Source organism: Dasypus novemcinctus, chromosome 13 (assembly GCF_030445035.2).
Source record: "Dasypus novemcinctus isolate mDasNov1 chromosome 13, mDasNov1.1.hap2, whole genome shotgun sequence".
In the NCBI taxonomy this organism is placed as follows: Eukaryota; Metazoa; Chordata; class Mammalia; order Cingulata; family Dasypodidae; genus Dasypus; species Dasypus novemcinctus.
The window spans coordinates 38,870,602-38,898,556 of NC_080685.1; the positions used below are offsets into that span (position 1 = coordinate 38,870,602).

Sequence of the window (27,955 nt, forward strand, 5' to 3'; positions counted from 1 at the left end):
TTAGCAATTGCTGCATCTTGGAGGAGGATATTCAGCGTTCACTATGTCATCTTTTTCACCCTTTATGGATATTTGAAATTTTTCTTTTCTTTTTTTTTAGCAAATCAATTTTATTGATATATATAATAAAGCATACAATTCATCCAAAGTGTACAATCAATGGTATTTGGTATAATCACATAGTTGTACATTCACCACCTCAATCATCATTAGAGCATTTTCATTATTTCAATAATAATAATAATAATAAACAAAAACCAAACTAACTAACAAGAAAGTTCTTCACCCCTCGATCTCTCTATGCTTCCCCTGCTGTACATCTTTGCAGATCTTTACCCTTGTTTGAGATGCATGCATGTGGTGCAATGAAAAGATAATGCAGGCCTGGGGGGGGAGGTTCTAAGCTGTTTGAGTTGTAGACCCCAGCTGTTGGGATCTAACTTTTACTTTTCTACTACAACTTTAAATTCCACTCTCACCATTAAGGGCCAAAAGCCAGATGAATAAAAGCAAGGCTTTATTTCCGAATGCCAGCATCTGGAGTCATGCTGAAGTCAAGTGTCACTCAAGCAGAAAAGCAGAGCAAGTGGCTTAAAGCAAGAACACCCCCATGTTTTCCTTGTTCCGGCAACTGCCTCTTGCTTCCCAAACCCATTAGCTGGCTGTTTCTTATGTTGAAAGACTCAGATCTTTCTTCAGTTTCCGCAGAAACTGTTCTTTTCTGTCCTGCAGAAGAGATTTACATTGCCCACCTTGTTTCAGAAGAGGGCAGTAGAGAGCAGCGGACAGCCTCTAAGCCAAGAGACGAGTCCTCCAACGTTATGCAGATGTCAAGGTACCCAATCCACGCTTCACGTGTTTATGAATGGAGAACATCTTCAGCCCCCAGGGGAGTCAGCGACTCTCAGACTCTCCTTCTCTTGCAACCAAGGGTTTAGTTACGTGCAACTTATGGAAGGCTTTATGGGGAAGAGTTTTGGTCTTGAAGAATGGGTATGAATTGGCAAGACAGCTTTGTTCACGGAAAATAGCATGGATGAAAAATGGCAACAGCATGACAAGTTCAGGCGGAACTTGGCGGAGCATGAGGTTGGGGTTGCGGAGGCCGGATGAAGTAATGTGATTGGACAGACCCTCTCAGATGCTGCGCGCCATCCTGAAGGACTTGAACTTCATCCTGGAGACAGTGGGGAGTAATTGAAGATTTTGAGCAGGGCAGGGACCCCATCTGTTAGGCTTTTTAAAATTTTAATTTGAGGTGTATTTTGTAGGGAGAGGCGGTCCGGGGGTCCTGCCTGCGCGCGGGCGCGTCGGGCAGTCGCGGGGTGGAGCTCTCCGCGCGCGGCTGCTGGCTTCGGCTCTCGGTCCGCTGTCACAGCCAGACCTTTCCCGGAGCCCGGGACAGACGGACGTGCGCCCGCGTGTGTCAGCGGCGCTTAACGAGAGGTACTCCCCTTCTGCTTTTTTCCCCCTTCCTTGTATCCAAGAAGGGGGCGGTTCTCACGCCCTGTTGGGAGCGGGATCAGTGCGGGAAGTGGTTCGCCTTTTTTTCTTTTAAATCTGTGAGCGTTTCTCTTGCCTCCCCCTCCCGCCCTTTAAGTTCGGTGGTCCTAGGCACTTAGAAGTGCTCAGCCTGAAGTAAAAATCATACGTGCTTTTTTCGCGTGTACGGATGTGTGTGTGTGCTGTCAACAAATCTGAGCACAACTCACATCGCCTTATTAGCAGAAATTAAGAAACGGCTGTCTCAAAGAAGTGATACAGTTGTAAGCAGAAATGTAAAGGTGTAATTTATTTGTGTGTTGTAAATGGTACCCAGTTCCACCTTTTGCCGTAGTGTGGATAACCGGTAAAATTTACCTTCGTTACAAGTTAACTCTTCTTAAATATTATCTCTTAAATATAGCTTGCATTAATGTTAAGAAAAATCGAGGTATATTTTGGTATTGACAATCTTTTTTTGTCTGTTTATTATTATTATTATTGAAATAATGAAAATGCTCTAATAATGATTGAAGTGACAAAGCAAGCTTTTTTAAAAAGGACAAAATGTTTACATTTTATTCATGAAGAGCTGGATGCTCATTTTGCAAAGTGGGCTGCAGTACCTGTGACAAAAAAGAACAACCTGGTCATCACGGAAGAGCTATATACATTTTATGGCAGTGCCAGGCTGGTCATTGGTGGCACTGGAGCTGTTCATGCCATCTAAGTATCTTTAAAAAAAAACAATAAAAATATTTCAAAAAATAAATTAACATTAAACATCAAAAAAAAGAGACCCATTTGTCATTTGTGTCGCAGATCCTGTACTGCCCACACAGTAGGGGCATTGTTATGTTTGCCAAATTGTGTCAGAGATTTTATTACAATTTTTATATCAGGGATTAAGAAATGTTGATCATTGCAAGCAGGAAAAGAAAAAGGTTTTATTGAATTTATGATTAAAATATTTGACTTCTTGTTTTACCTCCCCATATATGCTTTATTCACTTAGAACAACATATTCTATTTTCTCTGAAAAAGATATGATGTTCCTCGGTCACCATTTGTTAGGAAGTAAGGAGAGAGTTTTTGTATTATTATTTCCTGGGAAATTTGGGCAGCCAAAAAATAGGATGAGGTTCCAGAAATAGATGAAAATATAGGAACACCTAAGTCAAAGGCTACTGTCCTTCACAATTTAGCTGCAGACTGATAATAAATCAGAGGCACATATCCAAGATGTCTCTTCCTCATCAAAGGCACATAAAGGAGACCCGAATTCTCAGAATGGAGGGCATTATTTTGGTGAATTCACCATTACCCACAATCTGGCATGCATTTTTCTTAATTCTGTTTGTGTTCTTACTTGTTTTGCTGCCTTTCATTGAACAAGTTTGGAATTTCTTCCCATTCTCTTCTGTTTCATAGCCAGATCTTATAGACCTTCTCCTGTAAAGCCCACCCCTGTATCTGAGGCAGAGGTTGATGAGCCATCCAATAAAATGCAGGATTCCCATACATCTCCCCCCACCAACACCTTGCATTAGTATGGAACATTTGTTACAATTGATGATAACACTTTTTAAATAATTGTACTAAATTTTTAAATAGTAGTTACTTTTGTTACAATTTAATATAAGATTATTAAAATAGTACTATCATCCATAGTTTACATTAGGCATATATTTTCCAATATTCCACCTGTGATGGTTAGACTAATGTGTCAAATTAGCCAGGTGATGGGGTCCAGTTGTTTGGTCAAGCAAGCACTGAGCTAATTGCAATATAAGGGCATTACACAGACTTAAATCATCAGTGAGTTGGTTGCATATATGGCTGATTACATCTACAATCAACTGAAGAGACTACCTTCAGCAATGAGTGATGTGTCATTCAATCAGTTGACGGCTTAAAAAGAGAAATGATTTCAGCATTCAGAGAGTGAATTCCCATCTCTACTTATGACAGACTGCGTCTCCTGGGGAACTCTTCAAGGACCTTTATTGGAGTCTGTGGCTTGTCCGTGGTTTGTAGCCTGCCCTATGAAATTTGGACTTGCACATCCCCCTTGCAATGTGAGACAATTTTATAAAATCTCACACTATTTACAGTCACTTCTGTTTCCCTAGATAACCCTGACTAGTACACCACCCAATTATTATTATTATTTTTTAAAAGATTTATTTTGCTTATTTCTTTATCCCCACCCCCTTGTTGTTTGCACTTGCTACGTCTGTTTGTCTTTCTTGTTTCTTTAGGAGGCACCAGAAACCAAACCTGGGGCTTCCAATGTGGAATGGAGGTGCCTAATCACTTGAGTCACCTCCGTTCTTTGCTTTGTTGTGTCTCGCATTATGTTTTTTCCTTTTGTGTCTCTCGTTGCATCATCTTATTGCATCAGCTTTCCATGCCTGCCAGTCGCACCAGCATACTGTCTTCTTTCGGAGGCACGGGGAACTGAACCAGGGACCTCCCATATGGTAGACAGGAGCTCAATCACTTGAGCCTCATCGGCTTCCCTGACCACCCTATTATTAACACCTTTTATTAGTGTTGTACATTTGTTATAATCCATGGAAAAACATTCTTATACTTGTACTATTAATTCTAGTCCCTTGTCTATAATAGGGCTCACTGTAAAATACAGTCCAATGTTTTATCTTTTAATTTTTACTCTAGTAACATATACAACCTGAAGTTTCCCCTTTTAACCACATTCACCTATATAATTTGGTGCCATTAAGTACACTCACAGTATAATGCTACACTCATCACCATCCATTTCCAAACCTTTTCAATCAACCTAAATAGAAATTCTGTATAAATTAATTATCAACTCCCCATTCTCTAAACTTTATCCCTTGGTGAACTATAATCTAGAGTCTAACTCTATGAATTTACTTATTATAATAAGTTCATATTAGTGAGAACATACAAAATCTGTCCATTTGTGTCTGGCTTATTTCACTCAGGTTAATGTCCTCGGTGTTCATCCATGTTGTTGCATGAACTTTTCTTTTTACAGTTAAGTAATATTCCGTGGTATGTATATATCACATTTTAAAATCCATTCATCAACTAAGGGACACTTGGGTTGCTTCCATCTTTTGGCAATTGTAAATAATATGGCTATGAACATTGGTGTGCAAATATCTGTTTGAGCCCCTGCTCTCAATTCTTTTGGGTATATACCTAGTAATGGGATTGCTGGGTCATGTAATTCTGTACTTAGTATTCTGATAAACTGCTAAATTATCTTCCACAGGGGCTGCGCCATTTTACATTCCCACCAGCAACAAATGAGTGTTCCTATTTCTCCACATCCTCTCTAACACTTGTACTTTCAGTTTTTTTTTTTTAGTAGTAACCATTCTAGTGGGTGTGAAATAGTATCTTATTGTAGTTTTTTAAAAAAAAGTTTTTATTGCAGAAGCTGTGAACTTACAAAACAATCATGTACATGTGTAGACTTCCCATACAATATCCTTTCACCAACACACCACGCTGTGGTGGAACAATTGCTACAGATTATGAGATAATATCATCTAACTATTACCACTAACTATGGTCTATAGTGTACATTTGGCATATTTTTTCCATACCCCCCTAATATTAAACTGTACATTTTGGGCATTGGTGAAAGAATATTACGGTATTGCTGTTAACTATCGTACATAGGTTACATTAATTGTATTTTTCCTGTGCCTCTCCATATTCCCATCGCCCTGCAATAGTGGCGTACATCTGTTCTAGTTCACAGAAGGACATTCTTGCATTTGTACTCTAACCACAATTCTTACCCACCTCTGGGTTCACTGTGTTTTTCAGCCCCTAGGTTATTCTCTAGTTTTCTTTCAGTTGGTATTTGTATCCCTAGACTACCCTTTTTAGTCACAGTCCCATTTATAGTATGCTAACATAGTGATACTCTGTGAAGGCCAAGAAGTGATTCACTATAGTTTTGATTTGCATTTCCCTGATGGATAATGATGCTGAGCATCTTTTCATATGCTCTTTAAGCCATTTGTTTATCATCTTTGGAGAAATGTCTATTCAAGTTTTTTGCCCATTTTTAATTGTGTTGTCTTTTTATTGTTGTTGTAGAATTTCTTGAAATATTCTGGATATTAAACCCTTATTGGATATGTGATTTCCAAAAATTTTATTCCATTGAGTAGGTTGCCTTTTCACTTATGTGACAAAGTCCTTTAAAGCACAAAAGTTTTTAATTTGGAGGAGGTCCCATATATCCTTTTTGTTTTCTTTTGTTTCTTGTGCTTTGGATGTAAAGCCTAAGAAACCATTGCCTAACAGAAGGTACTGAAGACGGTGTCCTACATTTTCTTTTAGGAGTTTTATAGTCCTGGTTTTATATTTAGGTCTTTCATCTATTTTTAAAAAGAAATTTTATTGATACATATTAATAAAGCACACAACTCATCCAAAATGTACAGTCAATGGTATTTGGTATAATTGCATAGTTGTGTGTTCATCACGTCAATCATTATTAAATCATTTTCATTATTTCAATAATAATAATAATAAATGAAAAACAGAAACAAACAAACAAGAAAATTCTTCACCTCTCAATCTCTCTGTTTCCCCTGCTGAACATAGCCACGGTTTCTGGCTATTCTTGCACAATTATTTATTTGTTTATTAAGCAATTTTATTGAGGTATTCACATACTATGTGATATATCCAAAGTGTATGACCAATGGCATTTTTTTAGCTGTTAAAAAGTCCTTTATCGTAAAATTGTAAAATAAATAGAAAAATAGATAGAAAGAAATCTATTTTAAATAAGAGTGCAAGGCCAGATTAGATTTAATATAATCAGTTATAAAAAATAAATATCATAGCAACATTCATAAATGTAAATAATAATTGAAATATAATAGAAATTACTTATAACAATTCTAATTTTTATATTACAGCTCTAACTATTGGACATACTAATCTCTAAGAATGAAATAAATTATTGGTTTAATTATTTAATTTCCATTTAGGCCATAATTCTTTCTAGATGACCAAATTCCTATTTGAGAATTCGTCACATCTTATTGGAATGAATTACAGCAGATAACAATTTGCCAAATCATAATTGTATGGAGCAGAAAAACTCAAAATCTTGTTCAATAGTAGTCATGTTAAATCATTATTGATCCAGATAGATTATTTTAATTAAAGAGTATGAATAAGAAAGGGCTAAAGAAAAATGAAGTATCCAAAAATATATCTCTTTTCTAGCTCTCCTCAATTAAAAGCAAGTGTTTTTAATTTATATGAAAAAAATTACAGAATACTGATCACAGGAAAAATTTGCCAGATGCACTGAGTAATTATCATTCATATACTATAATGTTGTTATTTTACATGTATCTGGTCTCCTCCAGCTCTTTTTTGTTACTATTTGCATAGAATACCTTTTTCCAACCTTTCACTTTTATCCTAATTGTGTCCTTACATTTGAGGTAGGTCTCTTGTAGACAGCATATAGATGGCTCATATTTTTTACCTGTTCTATCAGTCTATGTCTTTTGATTGGGGGTTCAATCCATTAACATTCAGTGTTATTTCTGTAAAGGCATTAATTCATCCATTTTGTCCTTCAGCTCTCTGTTGTCACATCATTCTACTCTCTGTCTTCTTATCCTTTAGTTTACCCTTCCTAATAATCTTTATTTCTAAACTCTTCTCCAAATCTCTTGCCTTTGCTTTTTCCTTTCATGCTGCAACACTCCTTTTAATATCTCTTGCAAATCTGGTCTTTTGGTAGCATATTCTGTCAGTTTTTGTCTGTGAAGACTTTGAACTCACCCTCATTTTTGAAGGACAGATTTGCCGGATACAAAATTCTTGGCTGGCAATTTTTCTCTTTCAGTACCTTAAATACATCACACTACTTTCTTCTTTCCTCCATGGTTTCTGATGAGAGGTCAGCACGTAATCTTATCGAGTTTCCCTCATATGTGATGCTTTGCTTTTCTCTTGCTGCTTTCAGACTCCTCTCTTTATCTCTGATATTTGTCATTCTGAATAGTAGGGGTGTCCCAAGACACTGAGACATTGTAGGTCTATTCAGATTTACTCTGTTTGGGGTGCCTTGTCCTTCCTGGATATTGATATTTATGTCCTTTGGGAAGTTTTTGGTCATTATTTCCTCTAATATTCTTTCTGCCCTTTTTCCATTCTCTTTCTTTGGAACACCAATAGTGAGAATTTCTGTGTTTTGCTTTGTCATTCAATTCCCTGAGACTCTTTTCCATTTTTTCCATTCTCTACTCTTCCTGTTCTCTTGTTTTTTCCAGTTCAGATGTTCTGTTTTCGAAATCACTAATTCTGTCTTCAAGCAATTCAAATCTGCTCTTATGTGCCTCTACTGTATTTTTAATCTTATCTACCATGTCTTTCATTCCGATAAGGTCTGTTACTTTTCTTTGCAGGCTTTCAGTTTGTTTTTTTATGCTCTCCCAGTGTCTTCTTAGTATTCTTTATTTCTTTAGTCATGTTTTCTTTAAATTCTTTGAAGTGATTTAGGAGAGCTGTGTGATTATCACAGATTAATGGTATTAAATCCTGTATCTCTTCAGGATATTGGTTTGTTCTTTTGGTTGGACATCTCTTCTTGTTTCCTAGTATGGCTTGTAAATATTTGCTAGTGTCTAGGCATCTGAATATGTTGGAATATTTACTCCGATGGCTAACTTCTCTCTTGCCTATTTTTTTTTTTCTTCACAGCTCTTCTTTGATATTTGGCACAACTTATTCTCAGTCTTTAAAATTGCCCAGCTTCTCATTTTCAAAATCATGCCAGGGACTCACTGGTAGGACTCAGATTTTCTCCCAAGGTTTGGATACAGAGAACATGGAGAATAGTTTTTGTCCATGAAATTTCCAGACCGGCCAGCAGATGGCATAGTCGATGCACCTTTCCACAGAGGTGTTTCAGTCTTGGCTTTCCTGTGCTCCTGTGTTGAATCTCTAGGCCAGAGATTCAAAGTGGACTCTGCTGGCTAAATTCACTGAAAAAAAGTACCCCGCCTCCCTTCCTTTGCCTTTGAAACAGTTGACAAGGAAGAAGATGTCTGCTTCCCTCTCAGTCAGCTGCAGTGAGCCGGTGCTTTATCCCAGCTTAACATCTTGGGGGTGGGGAAGGGATGCCCTTCCCAGCTACTACAGGGGCTTGGTAACTCAATGTTTGCCATTTCAGCTTCTTCATCTCTGTGTCCCTCACCCTTTTTGGAATTGTGTAGTACTGTCCTGATCTGCTGACCCGAAGCAGGTCCTTCAGACAGGTTTTAGCTCTTTCTCTGTTGTTTTTGTGAGAGCGTTCAGCTCTGCCTGCTAGTTTGTTGCCACCTTCCCACAATCCCCTCTGCCATCTATTTTGAATTAAATTTTGTATGTGGTATGTAGAAGTTTAAAATTATTGATGAATTCCAAAAAGAGATATTGGATTATGCTTGTAATCTGATCTGTACCTGGGCATGATTGAGTTATGATTAGGGTGTTGAGTCCCCACTCCTTGGTGGGTGGGGACTCACAGATAAAAGGCATGGCAAAGAAGAGTTGAGGGTTTCTGATGTTGGAGTTTTGATGTTGGAATTTGATGCTGAAGACTTAAGCTGAAGTCCCAGGAAGTAAGCTCACAGAGGAAAGAGAAGCCAGCCCCAGAAAGACAGGAACCTTGAATGCAGAGAAAAGCAAGCCCCAGGAACGTAGGAACCCAGGAAGCCTGAACTCTCGCAGACGTTGGCAGCCATCTTGCTCCAAATAGACTTTGGTGCATAAAGTAACTTATGCTTTATGGCCTGGCATCTGTAGGCTCCTACCCCAAATAAATACCCTTTATAAAAACCAATCAATTTCTGGTATTTTGCATCAGCACCCCTTTGGCTGACTAATACATGGTATAAAATAGGAGTCTTTTTTCATTCTTTTGCGTTTAAATATCTAATTCTTCCAGCACCATTTGTTGAAGAGACTGTTCTCTCCAAGTTGAGTGGACTTGGCAGTCTTGTCAAAGAATCAGTTGGCCATAGATGTAAGGGTCTGTTTCTGACTCTCAGTTTGATTCCATTGGTTAATATATCTCTCCCTGTGCCAGTACCATGCTGCTTTGACCACTATGGCTTTGTAATATGGTTGGGTTTTTTTTGTCTTCTCTTCTCATTTTCTCCCCTAAGATTCACCTATATTCGATCCTGGAGACCCCTGATGTGGAGAGTTTCCCTGTCAATTGTGCCACCTCAGTTCCTGGTTTCTGCTGTGCTTCACCTTGACTCTCCCCTTGTCTCTCTTTTGATGCGTCATCATTTTGCTGCGTGACTTACTTGTGCAGGCACTGGCTCACTGCATGTATGGGCACTTGGCTCGCCACACGGGCATTCGCACTGGCACTGGCTTGCCATGCGGGCATGCCCTCTCTTTCTTCTTTTTCACCAGGAGCTCCCAGGGATTGAACCTGGGTCCTTCCATATGGTAGGCAGAAGCTCTATCACTTGAGTCACATCTGCTTCCCTCGTGTTTAATTTTTGTTCAACTTATTCTAGGTCTTTAAAATTACCCAGCTTAAATTATTAAAATAGGGGCAGGGACTCAATAATGAGTCACAGACTCCCTCAGAGACTGAGATGAGAGACTCCCTAAAAGATGTTGTTCTCGCTGCAGTTTCCCAGGCAGCCAGCAGATGGCGCTCGTCGATGCTTTCCTCGGAGTGTTGCTTTCAACTTCCTTTTGCTGGTGCTTCTGGTCTGGCTAGAGCAGAGACTCAATGCGGGCTGGCCAGATTCACTGAAGAGAACAACTCTCTGTCCTTTGCTGCTCCCTCCTGCTTCTTGGGAGGAAGGTGTCGTCTTGAGGGTGGGGTATGGGCACTCTTCCCAGTTGTGGGGGTTAGTAACTCATGTTTTTCATTTCCCTTTCTTTGTCTTCCTGTCCCTCTTCCTCCTGGAGTACATGCCCTGCTCTCCTTATCTACAGATCCTCGAAGCAGCTCCCTCAGACAGGTTTTTGGCCTTGTTCCACTGTTTTTGTGAGAGAGTTGAGCTCTGACTAACTAGTCTAATGCCATCTTCCTGGAAGTACCTCCTGTTTGTTGTGTTCATGTGGTGTATTATATTGATTTTCTTATGTTGAACCTCCCTTGCATACCTTGATCATGGTGTATAATTTTTTTAATAGGCGGTATCAGGGATTGAACCTGGGACCTTGTACATGGGCAGTAGATGCTCAATCATGGAGCTATACCCACTTCCTGAATAATTCTTTTAATGTGCTGTAGGATTTGACTTACAAGTATTTTCTTGGGGATTTTTGCATCTATATTCATCAGACAAACTGGTCTGTGATTTTCTTTTCTTATAGTATCTTTATCTAGTTTTGTTATTAGGGTAATTTTGGCTCCTTAGAATAAGTTAGTAATATTCCCTCCTGTTCAATTTTTTGGAAGAGTTTGAATAGGATTTGTATTAATTCTTGGAATGATTAGTAGAATTCACCTATAAAGTCCTCTGGTCCTGGACCTTGCTTTGTAGGAGATTTTGTTGTTGTTCTTGCTGTTTTTTAATGTATTTTTAATTTATTTTTAAAAGCTACTTAGATTACATAAAATGTTACATAAAAAAATATAAGGAATTCCCTATACCTCCCACCCTTCTCCACATTAATAACTTCTTTCATTAGTGTGGTACGGTCATTGAAATTGGTGAACACATTTTGGAGCATTGCCACTAAGCATTGTTTATAGTTTACATTGTAGTTTACACTCTACCCCACTCAATTCTATAGGTTATGGCAGGATATATAATGGTCAGTATCTGTCATTGCAATGTCACTCAGGACAATTCCAAGTCCTGAAAATGCCCCATATTACACCTCTTTTCCCCTTTCCCTAACTTCAGCACTTTCAATGGCCACTGTCTCCACATCAATTACATAATTTCTTCCATTGTTAGAATTCCAATAAGTCTATAGTAGAATACCAGTAAGTCCACTCTAGTCCATATTTTATTGCCCAGTCCTGAGGATTCTGGGATGGTGATGCCCAATCCACCCCTAATTGAGAGGGGGCTTCAATCCCATATGACTGATGGATGGGACTCACTTGTAGTTGTAGACTCTCTCGGTTCCTTGGTATGGTGGTTGTCCGTCCTCACCTCCTTGTTTGTTGTCCTGGGTGAGTCCAATGAACTAGAGAGTAGGTGTTGTAACTCCACTGAGGCTCAGGGCCCAGCTGGCGCATGGACAGCCCAGAGATTCATATCTCTTGGGTGTACACCTATCAACTCTAGCACCAACTATAGGTTCAAATAAAAGGGACAGAAGAGGCATATGTAGAGAAATCACATCTGAGTCTAACTCTGTCAGACTCAGATGCACAAACTCTAAAGTAGGGCCCATTGGCAAGGCACCAAACTTTTTGTAGGAGGTTTTTGATGATTGAGTCAATCTCTTTACTTGTGATTGGTCTGTTGAGGTCTTTTCCTCTAGAGTTGTATAGGTTGTTTGTGTGTTTCTAGGGATTTGTACATTTTATCAAGGTTGTCAAATTTGTTGGCATACAGTTGTTCATAGTATCCTCTTATGATCCTTTTTATTTCTGTGGGTTCAATAGTAATATCCCCTCTCTCCTTTCTGATCTTATTTATTTGCATCTTCTCTATTTTTTTCTTTGTTTGTCTAGTTAAGGTTTTGTCGATTTTGTTGATCTTTTCAAAGAACCAACTTCTGGTTTTGTTAATTCCCTATATTTTTATATTCTATTCACTTTGATTTTTAAAAAAATTCTCAATTTCATTTATTTCTGCTTTAATCTTTGTTATTTCTTTCCTTCTGTTTCCTTTGGAATTAGTTTGCTGCTCTTTTTCTAGTTCCTCCAGGTATGTAATTAGGTCTTTGATTTCAGCTCTTTCTCTTTTTTAAAATGTAAGCATTTAGGGAAGGGGACTTGGCCAAACAGATAGGGCGTCCGCCTACTGCATGGGAGGTACATGGTTCAAACCCAGGGCCTCCTTGACCCATGTGGAGCTGGTGCACGAGCAGCATTGATGCGCGGAAGGAGTGCCCTGCCGTGCAGGGGTGTCCCCGCATTAGGGGAGCCCCATGTGCAAGGAGTGCACCCCGTAAGGAGAGCCGCCCAGTGCAAAACAAAGTTCAGCATGCCCAGTAGTGGCGACCGCACACACAGAGAGCTGACGCAGCAAGATGGAAGCGATCACAGAACACACAGCGAATGGACACAGAGAACAGACAACTGGGGTGGGGGGGAGAAGGGGAGAGAAATAAATAAAAATACATCCTTAAATAAATAAAATGCAAGTATTCAGAGCTATAAATCCACCTCAGGACTTTCACTGTATCTTGTAAGTTTTAATATGTTGTGTTCTTGTTTTCATTCATCTCAAGATATTTACTTATTTCCTTTGCAATTTCTTCTTTGACAAGCTGATTGTTTAAGAGTGTGTTATTTAGCTTCCATTTATTTGTGAATTTCCAGTTTTCCACCTAGTATTGATTTCCAACTTCATTTCATTATGGCCAGAGAAGATGCTTTGTATAATTTTAATATATGAGAATGTATTGAAACTTGTTTTGTGACCCAACATGTGGTCTATCCTGGAGAGTGATCCATGTGTACTTGAGAAGAATGTATATTGTGCTGTTTTGTGGTGCAGTGTTCTGTATATGTCTGTTAGGTCTAGATCATTTATCATTTTTAAAAATTTCATTGTTTCCTTATTGATAATCTCTCTAGATGTTCTGTCTACTGATAAGAGTGGTATATTGAGTCTTCAACTACTATTGTAGTTTTTCCAGTGTTTGCCTCATGTATTTTGGGGCACTGTGGTTAGATGAATAAATATTTATGATTGCTATTTCTTCTTGATGGATTGCCCCTTTTATTAATATATAGTGTCCTTTATCTCTTATAACAGTTTTTTATTTTTAATTTTTATTTTAAAAGAAGCTTTAGATTACATAAATGTTACATAAAAAATATATGGGATTCCCATATGCCGCCCTCCTTCTCCCTCCCACTTTAACAATATCCTTCATTAGTGTGGAACATTTATTACAATTGATGAACACATATTGAAACATTGCTACTAACCATGGATGATAGTTTACATTATACTTTACACTCTATTCTGTACACTTTTATAGGTTATGACAAGATATATAATGACCTATATCTGTCATTGCAATATCTTGCAGAAAAATTCCAATGTCCCCAAAATGAACCCATATTACACCTATTCTTCCCTCTCCCTTCCCTCAGAATCTCAGAAGGCCACTGCCTTCATATCAATGATAAAAGTTCTTCCATTGCTAGAATAATAATAAGTCTATAATAGAATAATAATGTCTACTTTAGTCCATTGTTCATTCCCCAATCCTGAGGATTTTGGGATGGTGATGCCCACTCTGTTTCTGAGATGGGGCTGAGGTCCTATGGGACAGATGGATGGAACTATCTTGCTTGCAGTTGCAGACACTCTCTGTTCCTTGTGATGGTTGTTGTCCATCATCTCCTTCTTAGTTGTCCTGGGTGAGTCCAATGAACTGAAGAGTAGGTGTAGCAACTCTGCTGAGATTCAGGGCTCAACTGGCACATGAATGAACCAAAGATTTAAGTCTCTGGGTCATATATTTAACAAGTATAGTGCTAATTATAGGTTCAGTTAAAAGGGGCAGAAAAACCACGTGTAGGGAAACTATAAATGAATCTAACTCTTTTACATTGGGAAGCATAAATTCCAGAGTAAGGCCCACTGACAGGGTTCCAAATTCCTGAACTTGTCTGCCCTGCTTATACTGTCTGGGTGTCTCAAGACCCCTCAGGAAAGGAGCTCTGCTGTTTGAGACATGGTTTACTGTGGCAGTCAATGAGATCCAGCTGAGACGTGCATAAGCGTAACATCTGGAATGATCTCCTGACTCACTTTGAAATCTCTTAGCCATAATATTCCCCCCTTTTGGTCAAGTTCTTTTTCCGGATGCATTGCTAATTGGCCCTTGGTACTAATCCCTCAGCACCAGGGAGGCTTATCCCTGGGAGTTATGTGCCACACTGGGGGAAAGGTAGTGCATTTATATGCTGATTTTGGCTTAGAGAGAAGCTGCATTTGAGCAACAAGGAGATTTTCAGGAGGTAACTCTTAGGCAATATATAGTATTAGGCTGTTTCAATTTCACAAGAAAAGGTTCATAAGCACAATCATCAATATCAAGGGACAGTGTGTGACTTAAAGTCCATTTTGTCTGTTATTAGTATAGCTATACCAGCTCTTTTGTGGTTACTGTTTGCATGGAATATCTTTTTCCAACCTTATACTTTCAACCTATTTATGTCTTTGTGTCTAAAGTGAGTCTCTTGTAGAGAACGTATGGTTGGATCATGCTTTTTCCCCCCATTTTTCCAATCTGTGTCTTTTGATTGGGAGTTTAATGCATTAACACTCAGTGTTAATATTGTAAAGACAGTACTTACTTCAGCCATTTTGTCCATTGGTTTTTATGTGTCATCCCTTTGTGTGTGTGTGTGTCTTTTTTCCTTTATTGCAATTTCCTTTTCTATATAGCTGATCTTTTGTGATTTATCTGACTGATCCCTTTATCATTTCTGTTTCTGTATATATATATATATTTCCTTTATTAGAGCAGTTGTGGGTTTAGAGAACAATCATGTGTAAAATACAGGATTCCCACCTATCACTCCCACCAGCACCTTACATTTGTGTGGATGATAGCACATTTAATAATTGTACTATTAATTAAGCCCATTAGGATTCATCTTTTTGTAGTAATAGTTCCATAGATTTTTTAAAAAACATTTTTATTGTTACTATATATACAATATATTATTTCCCCTTTTAGGGTCATTTTGAGATATTTATATTTCAGTGCTATTAATTGCATTCACAATGTTGTGCTACCATCATCACCATCCATTACCAAAACTTTCCCATCATTCCAAATAGGAAACCTGTATGTTTTATTTATTTTTGAAGATTTATTTTTATTTATTCTCTCCCCTTCCCCCACCCCCCAGTTGTCTGTTCCCTGTGTCCATTTTGCTGTGTGTTCTTCTTTTTGTCCGCTTCTGTTGTTGTCAGCGGCATGGGAATCTGTGTTTCTTTTCGTTGCATCTTGCTGTGTCAGTTTCGTGTGCGCGGCGCCATTCTTGGGCAGGCTGCACTTTCTTTTGCGCTGGGCGGCTCTCCTTACGGGGCACACTCCTTGCGCGTGGGGCTCCCCTATGTGGGGGACACCCCTGCGTGGCAGGGCACTCCTTGCACCCATCAGCACAGTGCATGGGCCAGCTCCACACGGGTCAAGGAGGCCCGGGGTTTGACTTGCGGACCTCCCATGTGGTAGATGGATGCCCTATCCACTGGGCCAAGTTGGCTTCCCGCCTGTATGTTTTAAATCTTAACTTCTCATTCCCTATTCCCACCCTAGCTTTGGTAATCTATATTCTGGATTATGACCATATTCGAATTGTTTCAAATCAGTGTGATCATACAATAGTTGTGCCTTTGTATCTGGCTTACTTCAAGCAACACGATGTCTTCAAGGTTCAGCCATGTTGTGGCATGAATCAGGACGTCATTTCTTTTTATGGCTGAACAATATTCCATTGTGTGTATATACCACATTTTATTTATCCATTCATCTGTTGATGAACACTTGGGTTGCTTCCATCTTTTGGCAATTGTGAATAATGCTGTTATGAATATCAGTGTGCAACTATCTTTTCAAGGCCTTGCTTTCAATTCTTTTGGGTATATACATAGTAGAGGAATTGCCAGGTCATATGATAATTCTATACTTAGCTTTCTAAGGAACTGTCAAACTGTTTTCCACAGTGGCTGCATCATTTTATATTCCTACTGGTGATGAATGAATGTTCCTATTTCTCTGCATTCTCTCCAACACTTGTTATTTTCTGTTTTGTTTGTTTTTAATAGCAGCCATTGTAATAAATTTTGATTTCCATTTCTCTGATGTTGAATATCTTTTCATGTGCTTTCTGGCCATTTGTATACCTTCTTTGGAAAGATATCTGTCCAAGTCTTTTACCCATTTTTAAATTGGGTTGTTTGTCTTCTTGTTGTTAAGTTGAGGGATTTCTTTATATACATGGGTATTAATTCTTTATCACATATGTGGTTTCAATTATTTTCTCCCATCGTATAGATTATCCTTTTACTTTCATGATAAACTCCTTTGAGGAACAAAAGTTTTGATTATGATGTGGTCCCATTTATCTATTTTTCTTTTGTTGCTTGTGCTTTGGATGTAAAGTCTAAGAAACCTTTACCTAATAAAAGGTACTGAAGATGATTTCCTACAATTTCTTCTAGGAGTTTCATAGTTCTAGCTATTACATTTAGATCTTTGACTATTTTGAGTTGATTTTTGTATATGGTGAGGTATGTGTCCTTTTTTCTTTTTTTTAAAATGGAGATCCAGTTTTCCCAACATGATTTGTTAAAGAGACTATTTTTTCCCAATTGAATGATCTTTGCACACTTGTCAAATATCAGCTGGCCATAAATGTGAAGGTTGATTTCTGAGCTCTTAAGTAAATTCCATTGAATAGTACCAAGCTGGGTTTTTTATTTCTTAAGATTTATTTTATTTATTTTTCTCCACCCCCCTTGTTGTTTGTGCTAGCTGTCTGCTCTGCTCATTTTCTTTTTAGGAGGCACTGAGAACCAAACCTGGGTTCTACCATGTGGGAAGGAGGCCTCCAATCACTTGAGCCACATCTACTCCCTGTTTGTTGTGCCTCTTGTTGTGTTTCCTCATTGTGTCTCCTCATTGCATCATCTTGTTGCACCAGCCTTTTGCATCACTTGCTGTCTTACTCATACTTTTTAGGAGGCACTGGAAACTGAACCCAGACCTCCAATGTGGTAGGTGGGTGCCCAACTGCTTTAGCCACATCCGCTTCCCAGTACCATGCTGTTTTGCTTACTGTGGCTTTGTAATAAGTTTTAAGATTGGGAAGTGTGAGTCTTCCAACTTCATTCTTCAAGATAGCTTTTGCTCTTCAGGGCGCCTTACCATTCCATATGAATTTTATGATTGGATTTTCCATTTCTGCAAAGAAGGTTGTGGAATTTTGATTGGGGTTACATTGAATTTATCAATAGCTTTGGGTAGTATTGATATCTTAATTATATTTAGTTTTCTAATTCATGAACACGGGCTATCCTTCCATTTATTTAGGTCTTCTTTAATTTCTTTTAGCAATGTTTTGTAGTTTTCTGGGTACAAGTCCTTTGATTCTTTTAGTTGCTGTTATGAACGGGTTTATTTTCTTGATTTCTTATTCCAATTGTTCATTGCCTGTGTATAGAAACACTACTGATTTTTGGGTACTGATTTTGTGCCCTGCCAATTTGCTGAATTAATTTATTAGCTCTAGGAGCTTTGCTGTGGATTTTCCATGATTTTCTGTATATAGGATCATATCGTTTGAAAATAGGGAAATTTTGCTTCTTCCGTTACAATTTGGATGCCTTTTATTGCCTAATTTCTGTGGCAAGAACTTCTAGTTGAATAACAGTGGTGACAATGGACATCCTTGTCTTGTTTCTGCTCTTAGAGGGAAAGTTTTCAGTCTTTCACCATTAAGTAGAATGTTTACTGTAGGATCTATTACCGTGATCTAAGTTGCTTTTTTTTAATCAAGAAAGGATTTTGTATTTTGCCAAATGCCTTTTCTGCATCATTTGAGATGATCCTGTGTTTTTTTCCTTCAGTCTCTTAAATGGTATATTACTTTAATTGATTTTCTTATGTTATTCCTTGCATACTTGGGCTAAAACCCACTTGATTGTGTTATGTATGTATAAATCTTTTAATGTACTTTTTTTTTTTTTTTTTTTTGAGGTACCAGGTGCTGGGGATTGAACACAGGACCTTGTATGTAGGAAGCCGGTGCTCAATCACTGAGCCACATCAAATTCCCTCAGTTGGTTTTTTCATTTGTTTTGCTTGTTGCTTGCTTTTTTTTTTTTTTTTTTTTTCTGGACCAAACCCAGGACCTCCCATATGGGAGGTGGGAGCTCACACATCCACTCCCTTAATGTGCTTTTGAATTTGGTTTGCTAGTATTTTGTTTAGAATTTTTGCATCTATGTTCATAAGAGATAGTGGTCTGTAGTTTTCTTTCTTGTGGTATCTTTATCTGGCTTTGGTATGAGGGTGATGTTGGCCTTGTAGAATGAGTTAGGGAATGTTCCCTTCTCTTCAATTTTTTTTGGGAAGAATTTGAGCAGAAATGGAGGTAATTCTTCTTAGAATGTTTGGTAGAATTCCCCTGTGATGCCATCTGGTTATGAGCTTTTCTTTGTTGGGAGGTTTTTGATAACTGATTCAATCTTTTTACTAGTAATTGGTTTGTTGAGCTCTTCTGTTTCTTCTTGAGCCAATGCAGGTAGTTTGTGTATTTCTAAAAATTTGTCCATTTCATCTAGGTTACCTAATTTATTGGCATACATTTGTTCATAGTATACACTGATAGTCCTTTTTATTTCTTTTGGGTCAGTAGTAATGACCCCTTATAATTTCTGATTTTTTAAAAAGATTTACTTATTTATTTTATTTATTTCTCTCCCCTTCCCCCCCCCCCCCCGCCCCAGTTGTCTGCTCTCTGTGTCCATTTGCTGTGTGTTCTTCTGTGATCTCTTCTATCTTTATCAGTGGCACTGGGAATCTGTGTTTCTTTTTGTTGCGTCATCTTGTGTCAGCTCTCCCTCTGTGTGTGCAGTGCCATTCCTGGGCAGGCTGCACTTTCTTTCGCACAGGGCGGCTCTCCTTATGGGGTGCTCTCGCTTCCAGGTGCACTCCTTGGGCGTGGGACTCCTCTATGTGGGGGACACCCCTGCTTGGCAGGGCATGGCATTCCATGCACACATCAGCACTGTGCATGGGCCAGCTGCACATGGGTCAAGGAGGCCCGGAGTTGAACTGCGGACCTCCCACGTGGTAGGGGGACACCCTATCCATTGGGCCAAGTCCCCTTTCCGTTTCTGATTATTTTTATCCTCATTCTTTTTTTGTCAGTCTAGCCAAAGTTTTGTTGATATTTTTTATCCTTTCATCTTTTGGTTTTGTTAATTCTCTCTATTGACTTTTTTCTACATTGTTTCTCTCCACTCTAATCTTTTTTATTTCTTCCTTCTGCTTGTTTTGGGTTTAGTGTGCACTTCTTTTGTAGTTCTTCCAGTTTGAGGTTAGGGCTCTGATTTGAAATCTTTCTTCTTTTTAAATGTAAGCATTTAGAGCTATAAATTTCCCTCTCAGCACTGCCTTTATTACATCCTATAAGTTTTGGTATGCTGTATTTTCATTTTCATTCACCTTAAGATATTTCCTAATTTTGTTTCTGATTTCCTCTTTAACCCATTGGTTATTTATGAGTATGTTGCTTAATTTCCACATATTTGTGAATTTTTCCTTTCTCCCTCTGTTATTTTTTTTTTTAATTCATTTTTAAAAAATATTACATTAAAAAAATATGAGGTCCCTATTCACCCCCCCCCCCCACTCCCCTCACAGCAACACTCTCCCCCATCATCATGACACATCCATTGCATTTGGTGAATACATCTCTGGGCATCGCTGCACCTCATGGTCAATGGTCCACATCATAGCCCACACTCTCCCATGTTCCATTCAATGGGCCATGGGAGGATCTACAATGTCCGGTAATTGTCCCTGCAGCACCACCCAGGACAACTCCAAGTCCCGAAAATGCTTCCACATCTCATCTCTTCCTCCCATTCCCCGCACTCAGCAGCCACCACGGCCACTTTTTCCATACCAATGCCACATTTTCTTCGATTACTAACCACAATAGTTCATGAATAGAATATCAGTAAGTCCACTCTAATCCTTATTGTATTCCTCCATCCTGTGGACCTTGGATTGGTTGTGTCCATTCCACATCTATGTTAAGAGGGGGCTTAGATTCCACATGGATGCTGGATGCAATCCTCCTGCTTTCAATTGTAGGTACTCTTGGCTCCATGGTGTGGTGGTTGACATTCTTCAACTCTGTGTTAGCTGAGTGAGGTAAGTCCAACAAACCAGAGTGTAGGAGCTGAAGTCTGTTGAGGCTCAGGACCTGGCTATCATATGGTCAGTCCAGAGATTCAGATATATCTTAAACCCCAGCACCAACCACAATTCTGGTAAAGTAACAGGAAAGGCTTGTGAAAAGAGATCACATCTGAGTCCAGCTCGATCACGCAGAAACACCAACTCCAAAGAAGGGCCAACTGACATGGCAGTGAACTCCATCTGCCATGACCATAGAACCTGTTCTCCCTCTGTTATTGACTTCTGTCTTCATTCTATTGTGGTTGAAGAATATATATTGTATAATTTCAATATTTTTTAATTTATTGAGACTTGTTTTGTGACCCAACGTATGGTCTTTCTTGGAGAATGATCCATGTGCACTTGAGAAGAGTGTGTATTCTGTTTTTGTTGTGGGCAGTATTCTATATATGTCTGTTAGGTCTGGTTGCTTTTGTGTATCATTCAAGTCCTATGCTTCCATATTGATCTTCTGACTAGATGTTCTATACATTATTAAGAGTGCTGTGTTAAAGTCTCCTTCTATTAACAAAGAACTGCCAATTTCTCTCTTCAAATCTGTCAGTGTTTGTTTCACATATTTTGGGGCTCTTCTGTTAAGTGTATATATATTTATAATTGTTACATCATCCTGTTGAATTGTTCCCTTTATCTATATGTAATGACCCTCTTTGTCCCTTGTAACTGTTTTTGACTTAAAGTCTATTTTATCCAATATTAGTATAGCTACCCCGGCTCTCTTTTGGTTACAGATTGCATTGTACATTGTTTTCCATTCTTTCGCTATCAATCTACTTGTATATTTTACTTTAAAGTGAGGCTCTTGCAGACAGAATATAGTTGGGTCATGCTTTTTAAATCCATTCTAACAATCTCTCACTTTTGACTGAGGAGTTTAATCTATTTACAATTCTTAAAAAGATTATTTATTTATTTTCCCCCTTCCCCTTCTCTTGCCCTGCTGTTCTCGCTGTCTGTGTCCACTCATTATATCATCTTCTGTATCTATTTCTCTTTTTGTCTTCTCTTTTCATTTTTTCTCCTCTAAGATTCACTGGGATTCAATCCTGGGGACCCCTGATATGGAGAGAGGTTTCCTGTCAATTGCACCACCTCAGTTCTCAGTCTATACTGCACTTCACCTTGACTCTCCCCTTCATCTCTCTTTTGTTGTGTCATCATCTTGCTGCATGACTCACCTGCGCAGGCACTGGCTCACCATGTGGGCACTCGGCTTGCTGCATGGGCACTGGCTTACCATTTGGACACTCACGCAGGCACTGGCTCACCATGCGGGCATGCTTTCTCTTCTTTTTCACCAGGAAGCCCCAGGAACTGGACCCATGTCCTCCCATATGGTAGGTGGAAGTCCTATCACTGGAGCCACATCCACTTCCCTCTATTTGCATTTAATATAGTTCTTTCTTCTTCCATTTTGCTATTTAACCTTTGTGTTGTACAGAGTGACTTTTCATTTCTATCTGTATGTATTTTTCATTTGTTTTTCTTGTGGTTCTCATGGCATTAAGGTTTAACATTGTAAATCTGTATCAATTATATTTTGTTTGATATCAACTCAACTTCAATTGCATACACATATACTTTTCCCATGCCCCTCTGTCCTGACCATTTTTTTGTACTTATTACCATTTATATCTTTTTACATTGTATGTCCAAAAGCCTAGATTTATCATTACTTTTTAAAAAAAAATTATTTCTCTCTCTGCTCCTCCCCCCCAGTTGTCTCCTCTCTGTGTCCATTCGCTGTGTGTTATTCTGTATCTGCTTGTATTCTTGTCAGTGGCACCAGGATTCTGTATCTCTTTTTGTTGTGTCATCTTGCTGTGTCAGCTTTCTATGTGTGCAACCCCTCTCCTGGGCAGGCTGCGCTTTTTTTGCATGGGGCGGATCTCCTTATGGGGTGCACTCCTTGCGCGTGGGGCTCCCCTACATGGGGGACATCCCTGTATGGCACAGCACTCCTCGCACGCGTCAGCGCTGCGCGTGGGCCAGCTTCACCACACATGTCAGGAGGCCCTGGGTTTGAACCTTGGACCTCCCATGTGGTAGGCAGAGGCTCTATCCATTGAGCCAAATCTGCTTCCCTATCTTTACTTTTTATGCATGTGTGTTTCATGACTCCCTCAGAGTTTGTTTATCTGAGAATGTCTTAATCTCACCCTCCTTTCTGTAAAAGAACCTCACTAGATGAAAAATTCTTGGCTGGCAGTTGTTTTCCTTCAGTTCTTTAAGTATTTCAACCCACTGCCTTCTTGCCTGCATGGTTTCTGATGAGAAATAGGCACTCAATCTTATTGGGATTCCCTTGTATATAACATGTTGCTTTCACTTTCCGCTTTCAGAATTCTGCTCTTGTTTTTTGCATTTAATAGTGTAATCGATAGAATGATGGGGTGCCCTTTCTTCATGTTTATTCTGTTTGGTGTTCTCTGAGCTTCTTGGATATGTATATTCACATCTTTCCTAAGTTTTGAAAGTTCTCTGTCTTCCTTTTCCCTGGAATAGCTCCATTTTTCTTTCACTTGGAAAACTACTCTCCCAGGTATCTGAGGCTGGCAAGCCTTTGTCCCAGACTGTCTGCTTCTATAGTTTTTTTAAACACTCCTTTCCTTGTCTCATGCTGCTTTTGTCTGGAGGGCAAATTTTGGGCAGAGATTCACCCCAGGGAGGACTTTTCCAAATCAGTGTTTCCTAGCCAAAACAGGACCAGGAACTCATGAAGGGAGAGCAGAACTGTTCCAAAGTGCCTTCTGGAGAGGGTCAGGAAGGGCACCAAAACTCAAATGGCTCCCCGTAGCTGAGCTTTCTTGGCATGCCTAGCAAATGCAGCACTTCTGCTACCTTTCCCCAGCCCAGCCCGGAGGAAGGCCTGCATCTTTAAATCTCCACCACTTCTGCCTCTTTTGAAACAATAGCTGCCCTCAGAGGCCTCTGTCCTTTTGTATATTGGAAGCAGATAATTTTTTAAAAATCGTAATTCTTACCATTTATTGAACATCTGTCATTTACCAGGTACTGTGCTAGGTGCTTTACCATCATGGATCTCTAATTCTAAAACAATTCTTAGGTAGACAGTTAAAGCTTTTTTTCACTGAGGTAGAAAATGAAGCTAAAAAAAATGGAACGATTCATCCCAAGGCGTAAAATTGGTAAATTGCAGAACTGAGGCTTGAATCCAGGGTTTTATCCCCACTGCACCACTCAGCACTTACCATATTGAAAAACAGCAGAATAAATTGCTTTTGTTATTTAGCTAAATTACATCTGCAAAATCCCAGATATGGCCTAGGGTTCTGAAAGGGTAATATCTTTCTTTTACAATATTAATAAATAACATAGAAAATCCATTGTGTTATCATGAGTTTGGAAAGTAAGTTGTTATCACAGATAGCAGTAATAAGGTATTCTCATCCCTGGTTCCAATGATTTAGAACCTGTTAATCAGAACAAGAAGCTTTCTGATTCAAACATAAAGCACAGCATTCTGCTTAGTCACAAACACAAACTTCATTTTTGAGCCATTTCTGTATAATAAGCATCCAGCCTGCATTTGTCAGTAATAAAGAGAATATTAAACTAAGAAGTCCCTGAAGAGGTTACAGTGTGGACAAACTCATCATCATGGTGGAAACTATACAGAGACAGGAAACAAATCTAGGCCTTTCTTCATGGCCATACGTCCTTGCGATGACTCCATTTTAAGTCAACATTTCTTCATGCTGCATATATTCCCCAATGTCTGCTTGATGAAATACCACCATCGCCATGGTATCTACTTTCCTGCAGTCTTGTGTAGACTTTGCTGCCACCCCAAAATCCAAAGGGATGTCTTCTATGGAGAACACCACCACTCCCTGGTACTGAGAATTATTTTCAGTAATTCAACCAAGACCAGATTTCAACACATGGTTCCCATACAGGAAAGACTACTCTGTTCCAGGCTTTAGCCATACTTTATACTTGGCACAGGGTGCAAGATAATCCAGAGCTGTGATGTGAAACTGGAACTTGTGCATCTTAGTGAATATTCTGAAGCAGGTACCCAACGATACCAGTTGTTACCAGAGATGTTGGTGGCCAGATTCAGAATCTTCTTGCTCACGTAGTACATCCCGTCATTGTGCAACCTGAAATAGTAGGTACCTTTGGGCCTATTGAAGAGCAGCTGAAGATTCTCCCTGATATGTTTCATGATCTTCTTGAACATTACATAGGTCTCCTTCTCTGTCAGAGGCTGCATTTTTCCACATGGAAACCTCATGCCTCAGTCACTGGAAACCAGATAAATTGTTTTGTAAGTTTCAGAGGTCTACAGGCAGAGAGGACTTTGCCCCAAGAAAAACTATTTCTTTAAACTGATAGTGATTTTGTACTTAGCATTTTTACTGATTTAAGTTTTTTTTGGAATATTGTAATATCTTTTTGGAATTCAGAGGATGGAGTGTGGCAGTTTGATATTATTTATGAATTCCAAAAGAGATATTATGTTTGTAAACTGGTCTGTTCCTCTGGATGTGATACCCTCTGATGGTATTAGATTCAGCTGAGATATCTTTGATTACATTATGCTAAGATTAGGTCTTTGATTCAACCATGTCATTAAGGCATGCAGGGTTGAGTCCCCACCCCCTTGGTGGGCTGATAAAAGACTCTCACACAGAAGTCGATACACAGAGAAGATAAACAGGTTCCTGCAGCCCAGGAAAAGAGGTGAGCCAGATAATTTACAGCTGACCTTGTGAGGAGATCAGAGCAGCTGAGCCTGGAAAGAGACAAGCCCTGGGAAGAGCCATGAGCCTTCTGCCAGCCTACTGCTGAGATCAGAAGAAGCTGGGATCATGGAGCCTTAAGAGGAAGAAGGAAGGCTGAAAGTTCACGGACACAGATTTGGGGTGAGAAAGTACCACTTATGGTACCTTGAGTTGTATTCTTTAGGGCCTTGTGACAGTAAGCTTCTACCCCAAATAAACACCCTTTATAAAAGCCAACAGATTTCTGTACTTTCATCAGCACCCCCTTTACTTGACTAATACACATCCCATATAGGGCACTTATTTTTCTAAGCAGTGAATAGTGGCCTGCTAGTTGGCCTTTCCTACTGAGAAGGCCAAGAAAAGTCCTGTGATGGTATGTGCAGCAGTGAAAGCATACCTTACCTCTTCTGAGAGAGGGAGGAGCGATGTAATCCACTTGTCCTCGTGTTACTGGGGTGGGCGCTTGGCTGATATGTCCCACCTGGTGAGGTAATTGATGTGGTCACCAGAGTGAGCACGATGGATACTTGTCGGTGAGGTCCACGAGCTGCTGGTGAGTGACAGGCAGCTGGAACTGCGGGGCTAAGCACCACCCGGTCTGGTAACCACAATGTCCGCTTTCATTATGGAGCCATTTCACTGCTTCTCAGGTCTCAGTGGTGTGGTTCTGCCTCAACATTCCTGAGGACGTTGTTAGAGCAGTGGGCAGGGTTGTGGTAGACAGTTACCTGTTGCTGCTGGCAGGCATCCCAGATGTCCATCCATAGATCTCTTACCCACAGAGGGTGACCCGTGATAGTTCATTGTTCTTTTTGCCCAAGTTGCCATCCAGGTGGTAAGGTCTTTGTACACTGCCCAACTGTCAGTACAGAGGGTTAATGTGTTCCCAGGCTTGTGTACTATAACCATCGAAATGGCTCTTAATTCAGCCCATTAACCGCTTTGCACAGTGCTTATTTCTCACCAAATAGTGTCAGTGCTGGGCTGCACAGCCACAGCTGTCCATGTGGAAGGCTATCCATTAGCCAAACCATACATGTACCATGCATTCTCTGGGACTGTTCATATGCCTTCTTTTGGGCACTTCAGTGCTCACCTTCGGGATTGTAATTTGGGCTGAAGAATCTTCCACGTAAGACACTGGGCTTAGGATCTCATGCATTTCAGTACTTAAAGGGCTAATGTTGAAAACACTGCACTGCAGCAGGTAAACTTTCCACTTTGTTAAGGTACTGAATTGTCCACTGCCAAAGCAAGGTTTGTTCCCAGTATTCACAATCTACCCTAGCTAGGGATGACAGTCTTCAGAATGACCAGAAACTTTTGGGTTAAACCTTCCACTTGTAACAAGTCATTGTATGCTGCACATAGTTGATTTTCTAAAGGTCTATATTGTAATTCAGCCCCTTTCCATAATTGTGACCAAAACCTAAAGGGTACTCATTTAGATTGTTGCCTTTGCCATAAACCACACCCAAAGCCAATATTTGGTGCTTACCAATTGCAGGGTAAGTCAAGGTCGACCCCCCTCAATGCTTGAGCCTGTGCTATTGCCTTCTTTGTTTCTTAAAAAAGCAGCCTGCTGAGGGTCCTCCCATTCCCATGTATGACTTTTTCTGATTAACATATACAGTGGTTTTAATATTTGAGCTAAATGAGGGATGAACAGTCTCTAGTACCCCAACAACCTCAGAAAGGCCATTAATTGTTTTGGAGATTGTGGTCTAGGAAAACATTGTACTTTATGGATTCCTGCAGAGAGTATAGCTTTTGTCTCACCTGATTAAACAACATCCAAGAATTTGACAGAGCATCCAGGACCTTGCCACTTGACCTGATTGATTGCCCATCCCAGCTTTCAAGATGAGATTCTGTTGTCTCTGATGCTTTTTTTAATTCTGAAAGAGAATTACTGGTTAACATAATATCATCAATATAATGAAATAGGGTTACAGCCATGGGTTTCTTCTACACAGCAGGATCCTTTGCCGTGAGGCCATGACAGATGGTCAGGCTATGCATATAGCCTTGGGGGCAGTGTAAAAGTCCATTGTTGGCCTTCCCATGTGAAGGTAAATGCAGGCTAGCTTGACTTGTCTAAGGAGATACTAAAGAAAGCATTTAGCAAGATCTAAAACAAAGTGATAGTGACATAGCTGGGTACTAATTTCTTGCAATAAAACAAATTTCTGGGACCGCTGCATACAGTGGTTATTTAATTCACAATAATCTACTGTCATGTGCCATGTTCCGTCAGACTTTCATACTGGTCATGCAGGACTACTGAAGGGACTGTGGATAGTTATTATTATCTCTACCCTTTCTAATTCCTTAATTGTAGCAGTAATTTCCTGGTGTTCCCCCAGGATTTTGTACTATTTAGTTGCCACAGTTTCTTCAGGGTGAGGGCATCTTCACCAGGGATCATTTAGCTTGTCCCCTCAGTGAAGCAGGATAGAATAGGGACCTGAGGAGGAAGAGGGCAGAAAACCTAATAAGCCTGGTAAGGGAAACTGAAGCATTGGCCTGTTTACTAACATTAGCCTGCTAAGTCATACAGGCAAGTTAGGAAG

General features: G+C 39.5%; 1 protein-coding gene and 1 pseudogene across 3 annotated transcripts in view; one reads left to right on the top strand and one right to left on the bottom strand.

The window, feature by feature from the left end:
- Positions 1 to 1,360: 1,360 nt before the first annotated feature.
- FCGR2B (Fc gamma receptor IIb) overlaps positions 1,361 to 27,955 on the top strand; it is a 67,074-nt gene continuing 40,479 nt past the window's right edge. For all 3 annotated transcript variants that reach the window (XM_058310011.2, XM_058310013.2, XM_058310012.2), the window contains exon 1: positions 1,361 to 1,446. The gene's annotated coding sequence lies outside the window, so the exon portion shown is untranslated. The remainder of the gene's footprint in view (positions 1,447 to 27,955) is intronic.
- On the bottom strand, positions 24,327 to 24,868 carry LOC101412940 (60S ribosome subunit biogenesis protein NIP7 homolog pseudogene; annotated as a pseudogene).